The 17,856-nt window shown below is 34.6% G+C and overlaps 1 protein-coding gene across 3 annotated transcripts in view; it reads left to right on the top strand.

Annotated features, from left to right (window-relative positions):
• Positions 1-17,856, top strand: part of LOC101892077 (protein ABHD18) — a 515,891-nt gene that overhangs the window by 47,522 nt on the left and 450,513 nt on the right. The gene's annotated exons all lie outside the window — the stretch shown is intronic.

Raw genomic sequence — 17,856 nt, 5'->3', positions numbered from 1 at the left:
ACCTAATGTGCTTCTTACTTGGCTCGTAAGTTTAAAATTGTAAACATATTTAATGAATAGGTGTCTTTCTTCTTCTATCACTAAGTCGTGTAATAGTTCAGTTTGTGACAAAAAATCGTCTAAATATTTGTATGCACCCTTGAATACCTGTAGGTTTTTGCCTACAACTGAAATGTCGAACTGTGCCATATTTAGTAAACTTTCTTTAATATCTACCTTTTTAGTTTTCATTGCTTTTAAAATTTCTTCAACATCTTTACAAAGTAGTACAATTCGTTGTTTTGATTGTATTAATTCTTCAGTATCATTGATTTCATTTATTCTATTTCTAATAAATTCTATTCTATATAATTTCTCGTTTATATATTTTCGCGAGAAGATTTTGTTAATACTTTTCTTTAGATTTGTTTTTAATGTATATAATTCGTGTACATATTCAATATATTCTTCCATTTATTAAAATAAATATTTCTTAATTATTAAAGATTTGTTCAACATATGTCTTCAAATATATGCATTAGTGTGAACCCCCTTTAAACTTTTACAGCATTGCCATCACTGAATCTGTTTCATTTGATCAACTGTGCATATGGTTACTGGTTATTTTGGTTATTAGGTATTTAACATTCGAGTAGTTGTTATAAAACATGATAATTCATTTCTTAGTTTTATTTGTATTCTTCTTCTTGTTCTATACCTCTCTTTTTGTTTCAACAAAATATTTAGTTTAACGTTCTTTTTTTGATATTTTGTGGAATAATTATTGTTTTTAATATGTTATGTGTTATCTTCTTTTTAAATAAAAAAATACAACCAAATTTTAGTGATTGTTATGTGTTTTATTTATCAATATTAATTTTATTCTTTTTTGGCATTTGTGCCTCAATTTTGTCAACGAAAATCCATAGCTCGGATGCTGTGTTCCATGGTGGTGGAGGATCCGCGTTGATGCGAGACTTTAAATCGGCTAATTGTCGCCGCAATTTTACTATTTTGCCACCTCTTCTGTGTTTCGGCTTTTCGGTAACTGGAATCCGAGTTAAAGTGGCCTCTTTTCTTCTCTGCTGCCTAGCCAAGTAGTCACGTATGGACAGACGGGAAGGACCAGGTTGAGGTACGGCTGGAATCGCAGCTTCCTGAGGTAAAATGTCGGAATTTGGCAAGATCGCCATGTGATGAAAGACACTTTATGGAAAAAATCTGCCTGCTGTTTTTTTAGCCGGCGCTTAAAAACGCCACTGGCCACTAAAGGATTTATCTGTTTGCTGGCACTTAACAGTGCCTAAGCAATTTCCTTTTAGATCACTTTAGAGTGCTCAAATAAAAGACTTGTAGTTTTCTTTATGCCGACAGATCGGCAGATAAAATTGATTAATTTTTATTACAAAAATGTCCTACATATATACATAAATAACGGGATTTTACTTATTTTCTATTATCTTATAAACTATTATCCTTAATTGTAAACAATAAAACAAATGCTAAATTACAGCTGATAAATTACAGCTGATCTATCATGTGATATTTTGGGATCTCTAGGTGCGCGTATCGATAACAGTCGATTACACTACACCACACTTAACTGCTACTCCATACATTCCATGCATGGGTCATTAGAGACTAGCTCAAGCTAGATAGGTCTGTATTTAACAGAATGGCGTAACAGAAACGCTAATCCCCCACATCCACTTCGGTGCGATCTTTCCTCAATATGTTGTAACCATTGCAACGTTATAAGCTAAAACAGAGCTTGGTTTCCTGTACCGCTGCGATCAAGATATACCTCCAATTCATAAAATCCACTATCTCATCAATTTTGGATCCTCCGGATTCTATTACATCGCATCGAGACTGATCTGTGGTGGATGATGTTTGGGCAAACCGTATAAAACCATGGTCCGGGGGTTTCCTTAATACCGGCACGGACCAACAGAATCCGGAGCAAGAATCCCGGGATGTGCTGCTCCCAATATAGGAAAATAAACAAACACGAACATGTATTCACTGGGATGGCTGCCGCTGGCCGAAACTAGAGAGTTGATGTTTCGGGTCAATCCATTAAACTTCTTATTTAAATTTCTTGAACGTTGCAATTACCTCTATCGCTGACGTTAGTTTAGACTGTTTAGACGTATATAATGGACTCTCCTCCGAAAACATTGTGCGCGAAGTGTTATATACCTTTATCAACGAGGTTTATAGCTTTCCACATATGTAACGCTAAATATAATTTTATTGGCACTTAAGTCAATGACAGCCAAATGGAATAATTAGGCAAAAACCTAAATATTGTGTTTAATCGAGATGACTGTTTGTCAGTCCCAATGGTGTGGTTTCTCTTATTTCACCGATATCTGAAGACTAAGAGAAGATAAACCAAAGAGCTGAAACATTTGAAAGTTGAGTTCAACGAACTTTCAAATAACCTTGAATTTAAAGGTAAAAAGAACAACAAACTAACGCCAGTGCCCAGGGTTGTTGCTGTAATGAGTTCTGATAATGTGAATAATTCTCGCCTTTTATATGGCCTATTCGGATTAGAAAGAGCCTTACCAGCCGAAAATTGTTCGTATAAACGCTTAATGGTGTTCTTAGAAGGCGCACTTCTCACATTTTTTAATGTTTTAAAAGCACGTTGAGTTTTCACAATTGACTGTTGAATGTAAATTTCAACTATTCCGCGTGGCGTGTATTGGTTCATGGTAAAAATCTGCTTGGACTGACGCTTCAAACGTCATAAAGCGATGTGACATCTCTGTCAAAAGTGATGGCGTTGCCAGATGGGTCCGTGAAATATGGGCAACCCTGTATGAGGAACGTAGGAAACACATACACACAAAACATATTCGTTTTTCCTTATGAATTATTGGATCAAAAATTTATTTAATTTTTTATTTTATTATATATATATATATATATATATATATATATATATATATATATATATATATATATATATATATATATATATATATATATATATATATATATATATATATATATATATATATATATATATATATATCCGAAAAGGATGAAATTCGACAAAATCGCGTAAAAATGTGATATATCAACATTTTCATTTTGACTTTTGACATGTGCAATCGTAATGATTTAATTTCCATGTTTTTCTTTCATTTTTACTTCCTTTTTTCGAATGTACATGTAGTGTTTTTTATATTTTACTAGCTGGCCGAAGTTGCCGTTGCTTCTTTTTGTCTTCAATGCAAATTTTTAAAAAACTTTAATAAATAATGACTTATGTAAGCGGCACGATTTTTATTATAAGTAATGACTCCATAGTAATTTCTAAATAGAAATAAATTTTCATGGCAGAAATTATAATGGTTATTCACCTATCGTCGGTTTAAGATATTTTGAATAGTCTGATATTATTTTTCAGCCACAACATCCCCCAACAACAGCCCCATGTGAAACCTCAACCAATTTTTGGTATTGTAAATGCTTAGCAACATTTGCCATCCCCGTAGTATGGAATTTGTATTTACAACGTTTAGAATAACGTGCTGGGTGGTAATTAGTTTTGTCCACCTCATAAATTAAGGGCGGAATGATTTGAGAACAGTCAAAGATAATTACTCTTTTACACTCAATACCGTAAGATGGGATTTTTTTTATTGTCTTTTAAATAGTGCGTTGGATACACCATAAAGTCCATATTTTTCATCATGTTATAATTCAATGACGATTGAACAAATGTTCCGTCTCGTGCTGCTTTCTAATATTCGTAATTTTTTCATGTTTCTGATACAAGTTTCGACTGAATGAGTCCCAGTTTAACATTTCACAAACTCAATAGAATACAAAATTATCTTTTCAGACCACACGATATGAAAGTGGGAAATAGTCTTCGTATAGTTTTACTTACCCAATAAATACATAAAAAATCATTGTGTCCGTAGTCGCTTTATACTATCCCACATCATATTATATTAGAATCATATTAGAATTTTAAAAACGAACAAAAATCATACAAAGTAAAACATTACTATCGTACATTCCAAAAGTCAAAATGAAAAACTTCAAATCTTTCATTTTTACACGATTATTTCGGATTTTATCCTTTTCTACAATTCCGAATTTGTCGGAATCGTTAAACCAGGCCTGCGGTTATTTAGTTATAAGCGTAATAACTAACATATTAATACCAATTTATTTAATTGACTCGATTTCTTTAGAACTGAAATTGAAGGCGGGTTACATTGAAGTGTAGTACCGAATTATGATGTGGCGGAACGAAATAGATGATATTGATATGAAGAAATAATTACTTTTTCAAAATCGCTAAAAAAATTAAGAAAAATGAAATCTCATTTCAAAAATTCTCAAATCGAAAAAAATGAAAAAAATTTCAATGGAACCGAATTTTAAAATAATAGTACACTCTTTTGACAAACTTCGTAAGGACATTTAAACTTTTGCTGTAAAAAATCACCGAACAAGTTGAAGATTTTTTTTTTCAATTTGTTCTTACGCTTTGCCTAATTTGGCAAAGCAAAAAAAATCGCGGTAAAATATACCAATAAAAATGTGAATGAAAAAAATCTTTTTGGTGTGAATTTTTTCAATTTTACAGACTATATTGAAGTGAACTTTTTTTATTGCTTTGAATTCTGAATGGAATGAGTGACCTACGTGGACCTACTTCTTTCATATGACAATAATCCGTCCAATGAGAACTCAAAATACAATTCATTGTGTGTATAAAATTGGTGAATATAAAGGGTGCAAAATAGTAGAGCGAATAGGACATTTAGTAGAAAAGGATTTATATATTTTCAAAAACTTTTCCTAAGCTTTCAAGATACCTTAAATCGCTTTTGAAGGCCGGATAAGGTTACAACCCCATTTCAATTATATGTTACATTTTAACCATATTTGTTACACTAATTTCAGCAAATATTCGTAATTTGAGAAGAAATCATCCTTGCAAAAAATGACCACGTTTTTGTATAACCATCATATGATTGAAACTATTTTCGTGGTCATAGACATTTTTTTATCTCTTCTCATAAAATGTTAAATTTTCGGAGTATTGATTTGGCTAAACATTTTATATTTACGCTACTCTGGGGTTCACTTTCCCAACCAATGCATGATCAGAAAAGAAAATTTGGTATTCTATTGAATTTGAAACTCTCAAGAGAATATTGGATGGGAACGTAGATGTGGGAAGTACGTATATATGACATAAACTCCAAATATCTTACGGAAATGGGTGTAAAAGAGAAATTATCTTTGACAATTTTGAAATCATTCTGCCCCCAATTATTAGGTGGACAAAAGTAAATACCACGCAGCAGGGTATTCTAAACATTGGAAATACAAATTCCAAATTACAGTTATTTTGAATGGAAAAGACCAATACAATACCAAAAATTGAGCTGAGTTCAGGCTATTCAAAATATGTAAAACCGACGGTGGGTGATAAGCTATTATAATTTTAGCCTTGAATGTTGATTTCTATTTAGAAATTACTATGGAGTTATTTTGCCTGTTAAATTCGGGGATTTTCTGCTTTCTCGTGAAGCTTTGTTTCAGTTGACGCCAAGTCCATAGCCACTTGATAATTTCACAAAGAGCTCCTTACATTGGTTCTGAAATAGTTTGCAAGAATTTACTATCAGTAGAAATTACAATCAGTAGAAACATCATCTGCGTAGGCCATTCAATGAAGAGAAGTGGTATACCGGTATATGAGAGAATAATAAGTAGCGTCAAGTGTGACATTATTTTAAGCCCCTTGATGTCGAAGAAGGCGGTCAACGTGAAACATGATGTAACCCACAACGTGCGATAGCCTCTAACAAGCCTTATAGATCACTCCCAGAATCGGTACTAAAATCGCCGATGCATGCTGTAGCATGGGGAGGACAATACCGTCCGGTCCTGGTCATTTGAAAAGTTTGAAAGTGTCAATGGCCCACGTGATTTTGAGAATGCTTACAATCATGTTAATCAGGCTCACGTCCTCAGCCGCACAGTGTTGCATTTCATAAAAGCGAGGGTTAAATTAATATTTGGTATTTATTTATCAAGAAGTGAATATTGAAAGTCTTTTCTGATCCATTCACTTTGAAATTGTTTTGGTGTTCAGTTGTACAACCAAAATTTGAATACGGATTTGTAATTAGGAGTCTGCATTTTAGCGAATTTTTTCAAAGAATTTTTATACGTTTCGCGTTGTCTCATTCAAAATTCATGGTCATCCTATGATGTTTACAGGCCTCACTTAGGCATGATACCTTTATGGTAAAATTATTAGAGACAATACTACAGCAAATACAACTCCACAATAACCATATTGACATTTGTTATTGTAAGTAATGTTAGTATATCAGTTTTATGTGCAAAAATGCAAACAAAAAAAAAAAAATAATTATGGAGGGTACATTAACTTTGTATAATGTAAGCCACACACGATACAATTGGTTGTACAACTTCTAGAGATTGTATTCAAGAATTTATCGTTTGTAGGCCGGTTGTACAAAGTTGTGTCTCGGTTGTACAAAAAATCAATTTTTTTTGATATTGTAACCGGTTGTAACGTTTGTGGGCATGTCGCATACAATTTCGTGGCAACACCACGAGCAGGGTATGTGGTGCCTTGGTGAATCAGATTCACCGTTGCAGTACCCTAAACAACATTTTTGTTTTGCGAAATCGAGGGAATATTTGGATTCACATTGTTGGATTGCGACAGAGTCGCTGCTGGAGTAGAATTTGCGTGATTTGACATTTCACGATGTAAAAGTGTGTGATGTCGCTTATTGCATTTTCCACAATTGTGTTTACTAACACATTTTTTAACTTCATGATGAACCGTCAGACAGTTCAGACAACAATTGAAGCGTTTGAGCACTGAAAAACGACCTTCTATGGATAATTTTTTGAACTCTAGACAAAAACTCAATGGGTGGACCAACTTAGGACAGAGAACGCAAGATTTAAATGAAGATGCGCTAGAAGACACAGATGATGCGAACTTTGTTAAGTGAGTCCGCACTTTTTCTCAACCTTTTTTGATGAGTCAATACCACGAATGTCTTGGAGACAAGTAAGGGTTTGGATCCTTTCCATTAGAAAACGATCCAAATCCTTCCAATCAGACAATGCCGACTTGTCTTTGACCGTCTGTTCCTAAAGCGAGACCGAATGCTTAGGCATATAAAGACTAATATGGAATCCCAGTCGTTCGTAGAAACGTCATAGATCGCCATAGCCGAAATACATGCATTAATTGCTCGTTGAAGATTTTTTAAACCAGCACTGGACTCGAGAACTGGAAGATTAAAGAGCAATTCAGTTGGTTGTTGACCAAGATTCGGACATTGTCATATGTCTATTTTAAGGCCTGCCACACTAAAGCGAAACTTTTGTGTGTCAGCGGAAACTTTGACTGTTGTTGATGTGTACCGCAGAGAAAAGATCCCTAAAGGTAGGCCAGGAAAGGAAATCGCCGTTGTAAACATCTATATCACATGGTGGTAGATTCAGACTATGCATTACATTGTCATTTGAAACGAAAATTTCAACTGACGGCGTGAAACGCCAGACAGAGATGAAAGTTCTGCATTAGGGGGAGAATCAACTCGAGGAGTGCTAGTCACATTAACAGCATGAACATCTACTTGTGAAACATGTGAATTCAAACGTTGAGACTGCTGGGTACTATTCAAACTTTGTACCAACGAAGGATTAGAATTTTTTTGTAAGGCACGTAATTGGTCCAATTTTTGATTTATTGAAGCAATGACGTTTACATATGCCTTATACGCAACGTCATATTTACTTTCGGCAGATGTGATGTCTTCTCTTTCAGCATCTTTAGAAGTTTGGAGATATGTCAGACATTGGTCGAACATTTCCTTTACGTTACTCCACAATTCCCTTGCCTCAGCGGTCTGCACTTCAAGGGAATATATGTCCAACTCTTCCTCTCGAAGAGAAGTAAAGTCTGCTTCAAATTTAACTAGAGCATCAGTTGCTCTGATAAAGAAATCAAGTGAAGTCAGTGGCATTGTGAATTAGAAAAATTTAGAAATTCCGTCAAAGAGAAAAACCGAATTTAAAAGATCGCAAAATTTAAAGTTTTAATGTAAACCAACTTAAAACTGGTGAAACTCAACGAAAATTGAGTGAAATTGTTCAAATTTATATTGAAACAGCACGAAAATGCTTTTATCTGTTAGTGAGTGCTAACAAATACAACACCCAACTAGATAAAGAAATTCCTTTTTTTTTGAAGATTTAAAAAAAGTGACGAGCAAATGTAAATACATTTTCTCGGTAATGAAAATCTAAAAAAATTTCACTGTGTATCGAATAATACACACTTGGTTTTTATGAGTATTAAAAAATACTAAAAACTTGAACAAGTATTTGCAGATTTGACAAACTTTGTTTCGTTAGGTGTAGAAAACTACACGATTTTTCTCTTAGTGTATCGAAAAATACAGAGAATTTGATGGTAATTTGTTTATGTGTATGTTACACAATAAAATTATTTCCGAAAAGTGATAATAAAAAGCCAATACAAATCGCCAAAAATTGCAAAAAATCAATAAAAAAGTAATTTTGTTCAATATTTATTACCGACTGTAGGGTGCACGGACTGTAAGATGCAAACTACAGTTAAAAAAAAGATTTATCCAAAAAGAACAATTAAATTTAAAGAAATATTTAAAAAATTAAAATATATTTATTAATAATATATAATAATAACGAAAGTTATTATTAAATTTTTGGTCCGAAACAAATTTTCAACTTTTTGCCCGAACAGAACTATTATACTATGTAGTTGGTTACTGATTACCTATTCCGAATCAACCAACCACAGAGTACACAGCACTATTATGTGATTGTATTGTTGTTGTTGTACTATTCAACAGTAATGTTGTTAGTGTTTATTTTGTTCTTCTTTATGCCAAAGATCACAAAATTAACAAACACAACCACAATAAAATCACTGATCACGGCTTGTGTATTGGGATAAACACTTTTTATTTATATGTTCTTCGCTAAGAGCGGGTATTAAGAGTGTAATATTTTTGAATAGAATTATTACACGAATTAAAAAACCGGCACTATTGGATATGTTTGACACTTTCGATTTACTGACGGACACTTGTAAAACGACCGTAGCTAAGCACTTTGTTTTTGTAATTATCGTTGACTTTTTTATTTCAAAACGAAACACTTGCGGCTTATGCTCACTCAATAGACGGTATGTACCTTTTTATTGATGAGATTATAAATTAACAGAATAAATGGATGATGGATGAATAGGCTGCGAGTGAATATTGGTAGGTGCTGGTAGCTGCTGTTTTTGTAGCTGGAAGCACTTATTCGGCTCGAAGGACCAAAATGCGGAGCAGCGAAAATAAATAAAAAGGAAATAAAACACAAAATATTAGAATGTTTAAATGATAAAAATTGGCGATTTTATTGAATATTATTCGAAGAACTAATATTATTTACCTTTTTACCAATGCGTGTTGCACGATGATGTTAGCTGGAAAAAATCCGAATAACAAGTAAGGAAAAAGTAGCGAGTAAGCCTAGATGTCACAAAAGAGGCACAAATTGATCATCTTTGTCCGTTACAATTTGTCATCACTAACTTTGAACGAAAGTTCAAAGATAAATAAAATGGTATTTCACAATTTGAAGAAAAAGATCAAGATTTTTTATTAAGAAATTAAATTAAATTGAAGTTAAACACTATGTAATGAACGGAAACCGTGTTGATGGTTAGCTGTCAGCGCAAATCTTCGGATCAGTTTCATCGTTAAATGTGACTGCAGACCTATCATACTTTTTCCCATAGTTCGAGAGTGACTTTACACAGATTATTTAAATCGGTTCCAATCTTGCAATACTTCATGTTGACTTTCACTGTCAGTTCACTGACTCTGGGATTAGTAGGGTTGGTACGCCGGATCTCATCACGCTCATTCGCTAGCCCCACTGTCTCTGCTGGGAAATTTGTTCTTACTTTGGGTATTCGACCATAGCGAGTGGCAGCAGCTTTGATGATGTACCGAAAATCCTTTCTGCTACCCGAACCAGAAGGATTGGCAGCTGTCTGAAGCTATGGTTGGTGAATTCTTTGAACTATGGCCAGAAAGCTATCCCATGGTTAAGGAAAGTGCGGCGATCAGAGGTTATGAAGTCGTGCGACCTGCTTATGGAGATGCTTGTCGGGAGATGGTCTGATCCAGAAAAATGACGGGTTGCCAAGTCACGTCATTTATCAGACCGGGTGACACTATGGTTAAGTCTGGCGAACTGTGATACTCTCCTCTTATTCGGGTTGGGCATCCTCGTTTACCGTCCAAAATTTGGAGCAGTCAATCTACTCTGCCAACGCTGATCCCCTCTGGTCATTACCTAGGACGGAATGCAACAACTCATGGTGGACATTGAAATCCCCTAGTACCAGGCGGTTATTGCCTTCCAAAAGCGGGCTTATATAAACCAAGTAATGCGGTTCACAGCTATTAACCGGCGGGATATACACATTAAGAACCTCTACCTCTGCAGTTCTACACTTAGCTGCTACTCCATACATTCCATGCATGGGTCATTACAGACTAGCTCAAGCGAGATAGGTCTGTATTTAACAGAATGGCGTAACAGAAACGCTAATCCCCCACATCCACTTCTGGTGCGATCTTTCCTCAATATGTTGTAACCATTGCAACGTTATAAGCTAAAATTATCACAGAACTTGGTTTCCTGCACCGCTGCGATCAAGATATTCCTCCAATTCATAAAATCCACTATCTCATCAATTTTGGATCCTCCGGATTCTATTACGTTGCATCGAGACTGATCTGTGGTGGATGATGTTTGGGCAAACCGTATAGAGCCATGGTCCGGGGGTTTCCTTAATACCGGCACGGACCAAGAGAATCCGGAGCAAGAATCCCTTGATGTGCTGCTCCCAATATAGGAAAATAAACAAACACGAACATGTATTCACTGGGATGGCTGCCGCTGGCCGAAACTAGAGAGTTGATGTTTCGGGTTAATTCATTGAACTTCTTATTTAAATTTCTTGAATGTTGCAATAACCTCTATCGCTGACGTTAGTTTAGACTGTTTAGACGTATATAATGGACTCTCCTCCGAAAACATTGTGTGCGAAGTGTTATATACCTTTATCAACGAGGTTTATAGCTTTCCACATATGTAACGCTATATATAATTTTATTGGCACTTAAGTCAATGACAGCCAAGTGGAATAATTAGGCAAAAACCTAAATATTGTGTTTAATCGAGATGACCGCTTGTCAGTCCCAATGGTATGGTTTCTCTTATTTCATCGATATCTAAAGACTAAGAGAAGATAAACCAAAGAGCTAAAACATTTGAAAGTGGAGTTCAACGAACTTTCAAATAACTTTGAATTTAAAGGTAAAAAGAACAACAAACTAACACCAGTGCCCAGAGTTGTTGCTGTAATGAGTTCTGATAATGTGAATTATTCTCGCCTAGTAAGTAATGTTGTTGGCTGGCCTTCTAATCTGCATGGTTTTCCAAATAATGACGATATCTCTGATCGAACTTGTTTGACGTTAACAATCGAAATGAGTGGACTCAAATACGAAGACCGATCGTTTTTCCTTTTTAAATTGTCAATATTTTCGAAAAATATCCGGAATGCGCGTTTAAAGTGAGCAGCTCTTTCAGTTTTCCTATCTTGTGAAAATGACATACTGGTTAGCTCAATGGTGATGTTTGTGATGCCGAGTGTTTTGATTTGAACATATTTAAAGCATTGAGAAAAGGTAGGCTTTATGAGGTGTTGGAAATATTTTTTTTGTATTTCTCTACTTTGGTGGCGGAGTTTGTGATATATTTTAAGGGGTGGGTACATTTGCAGCTTGGGATGTCAGAGCCGTACTCGAATATTGGCGTCGGTTTTCCTTATGAATTATTGGATCAAAAATTTATATATATATATATATATATATATATATATATATATATATATATATATCTTTGCGTCAATTGAATTTTGTACGGGGACAAATGCAAATCAATGCGAATAATCCGTTGCAAAGTGGACCGAGCCATGCCCAACTGCTGAGAACAGCGTTTTTGGGATGTTCTTGGGGACCTCTCAACACTGGCTCGTACGGCTGCGATATTCTCGGCCGATCGCCTTGATCGACGTTTATATGGCCTATTCGGATTAGAAAGAGCCTTACCAGTCGACAATTGTTCGTATAAACGCTTGATGGTGTTCTTAGAAGGCGCACTTCTCACATTTTTTAATGTTTTAAAAGCACGTTGAGTTGTCACAATTGACATTTGACTGTTGAATGTAAATTTCAACTATTTCGTGTGGCGTGTATTGGTTCATGATAAAAATCAGCTTGGACTGACGCTTCAAACGTCATTAAGCGATGTGACATCTCTGTCAAAAGTGATGGCGTTGGCAGATGGGTCCGTGAAATATGGGCAACCCTGTATGAGGAACTTAGGAAACACATACACACAAAACATATTCGTTTTTCCTTATGAATTATTGGATCAAAAATTTATTTAATTTTTTATTTTATTATATATATATATATATATATATATATATATATATATATATATATATCCGAAAAGGATGAAATTCGACAAAATCGCGTAAAAATGTGATTATCAACATTTTCATTTTGACTTTTGACATGTGCAATCGTAATGATTTAATTTCCATGTTTTTCTTTCATTTTTACTTCCTTTTTTCGAATGTACATGTAGTGTTTTTTATATTTTACTAGCTGGCCGAAGTTGCCGTTGCTTCTTTTTGTCTTCAATGCAAATTTTTAAAAAACTTTAATAAATAATGACTTATGTAAGCGGCACGATTTTTATTATAAGTAATGACTCCATAGTAATTTCTAAATAGAAATAAATTTTCATGGCAGAAATTATAATGGTTATTCACCTATCGTCGGTTTAAGATATTTTGAATAGTCTGATATTATTTTTCAGCCACAACATCCCCCAACAACAGCCCCATGTGAAACCTCAACCAATTTTTGGTATTGTAAAAGCTTAGCAACATTTGCCATCCCCGTAGTATGGAATTTGTATTTACAACGTTTAGAATAACGTGCTGGGTGGTAATTAGTTTTGTCCACCTCATAAATTAAGGGCGGAATGATTTGAGAACAGTCAAAGATAATTACTCTTTTACACTCAATACCGTAAGATGGGATTTTTTTTATTGTCTTTTAAATAGTGCGTTGGATACACCATAAAGTCCATATTTTTCATCATGTTATAATTCAATGACGATTGAACAAATGTTCCGTCTCGTGCTGCTTTCTAATATTCGTAATTTTTTCATGTTTCTGATACAAGTTTCGACTGAATGAGTCCCAGTTTAACATTTCACAAACTCAATAGAATACAAAATTATCTTTTCAGACCACACGATATGAAAGTGGGAAATAGTCTTCGTATAGTTTTACTTACCCAATAAATACATAAAAAATCATTGTGTCCGTAGTCGCTTTATACTATCCCACATCATATTATATTAGAATCATATTAGAATTTTAAAAACGAACAAAAATCATACAAAGTAAAACATTACTATCGTACATTCCAAAAGTCAAAATGAAAAACTTCAAATCTTTCATTTTTACACGATTATTTCGGATTTTATCCTTTTCTACAATTCCGAATTTGTCGGAATCGTTAAACCAGGCCTGCGGTTATTTAGTTATAAGCGTAATAACTAACATATTAATACCAATTTATTTAATTGACTCGATTTCTTTAGAACTGAAATTGAAGGCGGGTTACATTGAAGTGTAGTACCGAATTATGATGTGGCGGAACGAAATAGATGATATTGATATGAAGAAATAATTACTTTTTCAAAATCGCTAAAAAAATTAAGAAAAATGAAATCTCATTTCAAAAATTCTCAAATCGAAAAAAATGAAAAAAATTTCAATGGAACCGAATTTTAAAATAATAGTACACTCTTTTGACAAACTTCGTAAGGACATTTAAACTTTTGCTGTAAAAAATCACCGAACAAGTTGAAGATTTTTTTTTTCAATTTGTTCTTACGCTTTGCCTAATTTGGCAAAGCAAAAAAAATCGCGGTAAAATATACCAATAAAAATGTGAATGAAAAAAATCTTTTTGGTGTGAATTTTTTCAATTTTACAGACTATATTGAAGTGAACTTTTTTTATTGCTTTGAATTCTGAATGGAATGAGTGACCTACGTGGACCTACTTCTTTCATATGACAATAATCCGTCCAATGAGAACTCAAAATACAATTCATTGTGTGTATAAAATTGGTGAATATAAAGGGTGCAAAATAGTAGAGCGAATAGGACATTTAGTAGGAAAGGATTTATATATTTTCAAAAACTTTTCCTAAGCTTTCAAGATACCTTAAATCGCTTTTGAAGGCCGGATAAGGTTACAACCCCATTTCAATTATATGTTACATTTTAACCATATTTGTTACACTAATTTCAGCAAATATTCGTAATTTGAGAAGAAATCATCCTTGCAAAAAATGACCACGTTTTTGTATAACCATCATATGATTGAAACTATTTTCGTGGTCATAGACATTTTTTTATCTCTTCTCATAAAATGTTAAATTTTCGGAGTATTGATTTGGCTAAACATTTTATATTTACGCTACTCTGGGGGTTCCCACATTAGTGTACTCCTAAGTTCACTTTCCCAACCAATGCATGATCAGAAAAGAAAATTTGGTATTCTATTGAATTTGAAACTCTCAAGAGAATATTGGATGGGAACGTAGATGTGGGAAGTACGTATATATGACATAAACTCCAAATATCTTACGGAAATGGGTGTAAAAGAGAAATTATCTTTGACAATTTTGAAATCATTCTGCCCCCAATTATTAGGTGGACAAAAGTAAATACCACGCAGCAGGGTATTCTAAACATTGGAAATACAAATTCCAAATTACAGTTATTTTGAATGGAAAAGACCAATACAATACCAAAAATTGAGCTGAGTTCAGGCTATTCAAAATATGTAAAACCGACGGTGGGTGATAAGCTATTATAATTTTAGCCTTGAATGTTGATTTCTATTTAGAAATTACTATGGAGTTATTTTGCCTGTTAAATTCGGGGATTTTCTGCTTTCTCGTGAAGCTTTGTTTCAGTTGACGCCAAGTCCATAGCCACTTGATAATTTCACAAAGAGCTCCTTACATTGGTTCTGAAATAGTTTGCAAGAATTTACTATCAGTAGAAATTACAATCAGTAGAAACATCATCTGCGTAGGCCATTCAATGAAGAGAAGTGGTATACCGGTATATGAGAGAATAATAAGTAGCGTCAAGTGTGACATTATTTTAAGCCCCTTGATGTCGAAGAAGGCGGTCAACGTGAAACATGATGTAACCCACAACGTGCGATAGCCTCTAACAAGCCTTATAGATCACTCCCAGAATCGGTACTAAAATCGCCGATGCATGCTGTAGCATGGGGAGGACAATACCGTCCGGTCCTGGTCATTTGAAAAGTTTGAAAGTGTCAATGGCCCACGTGATTTTGAGAATGCTTACAATCATGTTAATCAGGCTCACGTCCTCAGCCGCACAGTGTTGCATTTCATAAAAGCGAGGGTTAAATTAATATTTGGTATTTATTTATCAAGAAGTGAATATTGAAAGTCTTTTCTGATCCATTCACTTTGAAATTGTTTTGGTGTTCAGTTGTACAACCAAAATTTGAATACGGATTTGTAATTAGGAGTCTGCATTTTAGCGAATTTTTTCAAAGAATTTTTATACGTTTCGCGTTGTCTCATTCAAAATTCATGGTCATCCTATGATGTTTACAGGCCTCACTTAGGCATGATACCTTTATGGTAAAATTATTAGAGACAATACTACAGCAAATACAACTCCACAATAACCATATTGACATTTGTTATTGTAAGTAATGTTAGTATATCAGTTTTATGTGCAAAAATGCAAACAAAAAAAAAAATAATTATGGAGGGTACATTAACTTTGTCAGTCCGTTTGTAACTCCTCGGAATACTCATGATAGACCCTACAAAGTAATATATTCTGAATCAGCGTAAAGTTCTACGTCGATTTAGCGATATCCGTCTGTTGTTGCAATCTTTCGAACGAATTGAGTAGAAGGCTAATTTTGCTGTAAAAAGTCATCGAACAAATTGAAATTTTGTTCTTTTTTAATTGGGTTTTCTTTTTTGTCAATTTTATATAATGTAAGCCACACACGATACAATTGGTTGTACAACTTCTAGAGATTGTATTCAAGAATTTATCGTTTGTAGGCCGGTTGTACAAAGTTGTGTCTCGGTTGTACAAAAAATCAATTTTTTTTGATATTGTAACCGGTTGTAACGTTTGTGGGCATGTCGCATACAATTTCGTGGCAACACCACGAGCAGGGTATGTGGTGCCTTGGTGAATCAGATTCACCGTTGCAGTACCCTAAACAACATTTTTGTTTTGCGAAATCGAGGGAATATTTGGATTCACATTGTTGGATTGCGACAGAGTCGCTGCTGGAGTAGAATTTGCGTGATTTGACATTTCACGATGTAAAAGTGTGTGATGTCGCTTATTGCATTTTCCACAATTGTGTTTACTAACACATTTTTTAACTTCATGATGAACCGTCAGACAGTTCAGACAACAATTGAAGCGTTTGAGCACTGAAAAACGACCTTCTATGGATAATTTTTTGAACTCTAGACAAAAACTCAATGGGTGGACCAACTTAGGACAGAGAACGCAAGATTTAAATGAAGATGCGCTAGAAGACACAGATGATGCGAACTTTGTTAAGTGAGTCCGCACTTTTTCTCAACCTTTTTTGATGAGTCAATACCACGAATGTCTTGGAGACAAGTAAGGGTTTGGATCCTTTCCATTAGAAAACGATCCAAATCCTTCCAATCAGACAATGCCGACTTGTCTTTGACCGTCTGTTCCTAAAGCGAGACCGAATGCTTAGGCATATAAAGACTAATATGGAATCCCAGTCGTTCGTAGAAACGTCATAGATCGCCATAGCCGAAATACATGCATTAATTGCTCGTTGAAGATTTTTTAAACCAGCACTGGACTCGAGAACTGGAAGATTAAAGAGCAATTCAGTTGGTTGTTGACCAAGATTCGGACATTGTCATATGTCTATTTTAAGGCCTGCCACACTAAAGCGAAACTTTTGTGTGTCAGCGGAAACTTTGACTGTTGTTGATGTGTACCGCAGAGAAAAGATCCCTAAAGGTAGGCCAGGAAAGGAAATCGCCGTTGTAAACATCTATATCACATGGTGGTAGATTCAGACTATGCATTACATTGTCATTTGAAACGAAAATTTCAACTGACGGCGTGAAACGCCAGACAGAGATGAAAGTTCTGCATTAGGGGGAGAATCAACTCGAGGAGTGCTAGTCACATTAACAGCATGAACATCTACTTGTGAAACATGTGAATTCAAACGTTGAGACTGCTGGGTACTATTCAAACTTTGTACCAACGAAGGATTAGAATTTTTTTGTAAGGCACGTAATTGGTCCAATTTTTGATTTATTGAAGCAATGACGTTTACATATGCCTTATACGCAACGTCATATTTACTTTCGGCAGATGTGATGTCTTCTCTTTCAGCATCTTTAGAAGTTTGGAGATATGTCAGACATTGGTCGAACATTTCCTTTACGTTACTCCACAATTCCCTTGCCTCAGCGGTCTGCACTTCAAGGGAATATATGTCCAACTCTTCCTCTCGAAGAGAAGTAAAGTCTGCTTCAAATTTAACTAGAGCATCA

This window comes from Musca domestica, unplaced genomic scaffold (assembly GCF_030504385.1).
Source record: "Musca domestica strain aabys unplaced genomic scaffold, Musca_domestica.polishedcontigs.V.1.1 6, whole genome shotgun sequence".
Classification (NCBI taxonomy): Eukaryota; Metazoa; Arthropoda; class Insecta; order Diptera; family Muscidae; genus Musca; species Musca domestica.
The sequence above is the reverse complement of the archived record's forward strand: the minus strand, read 5'-3'. Positions and strand labels throughout refer to the sequence as shown.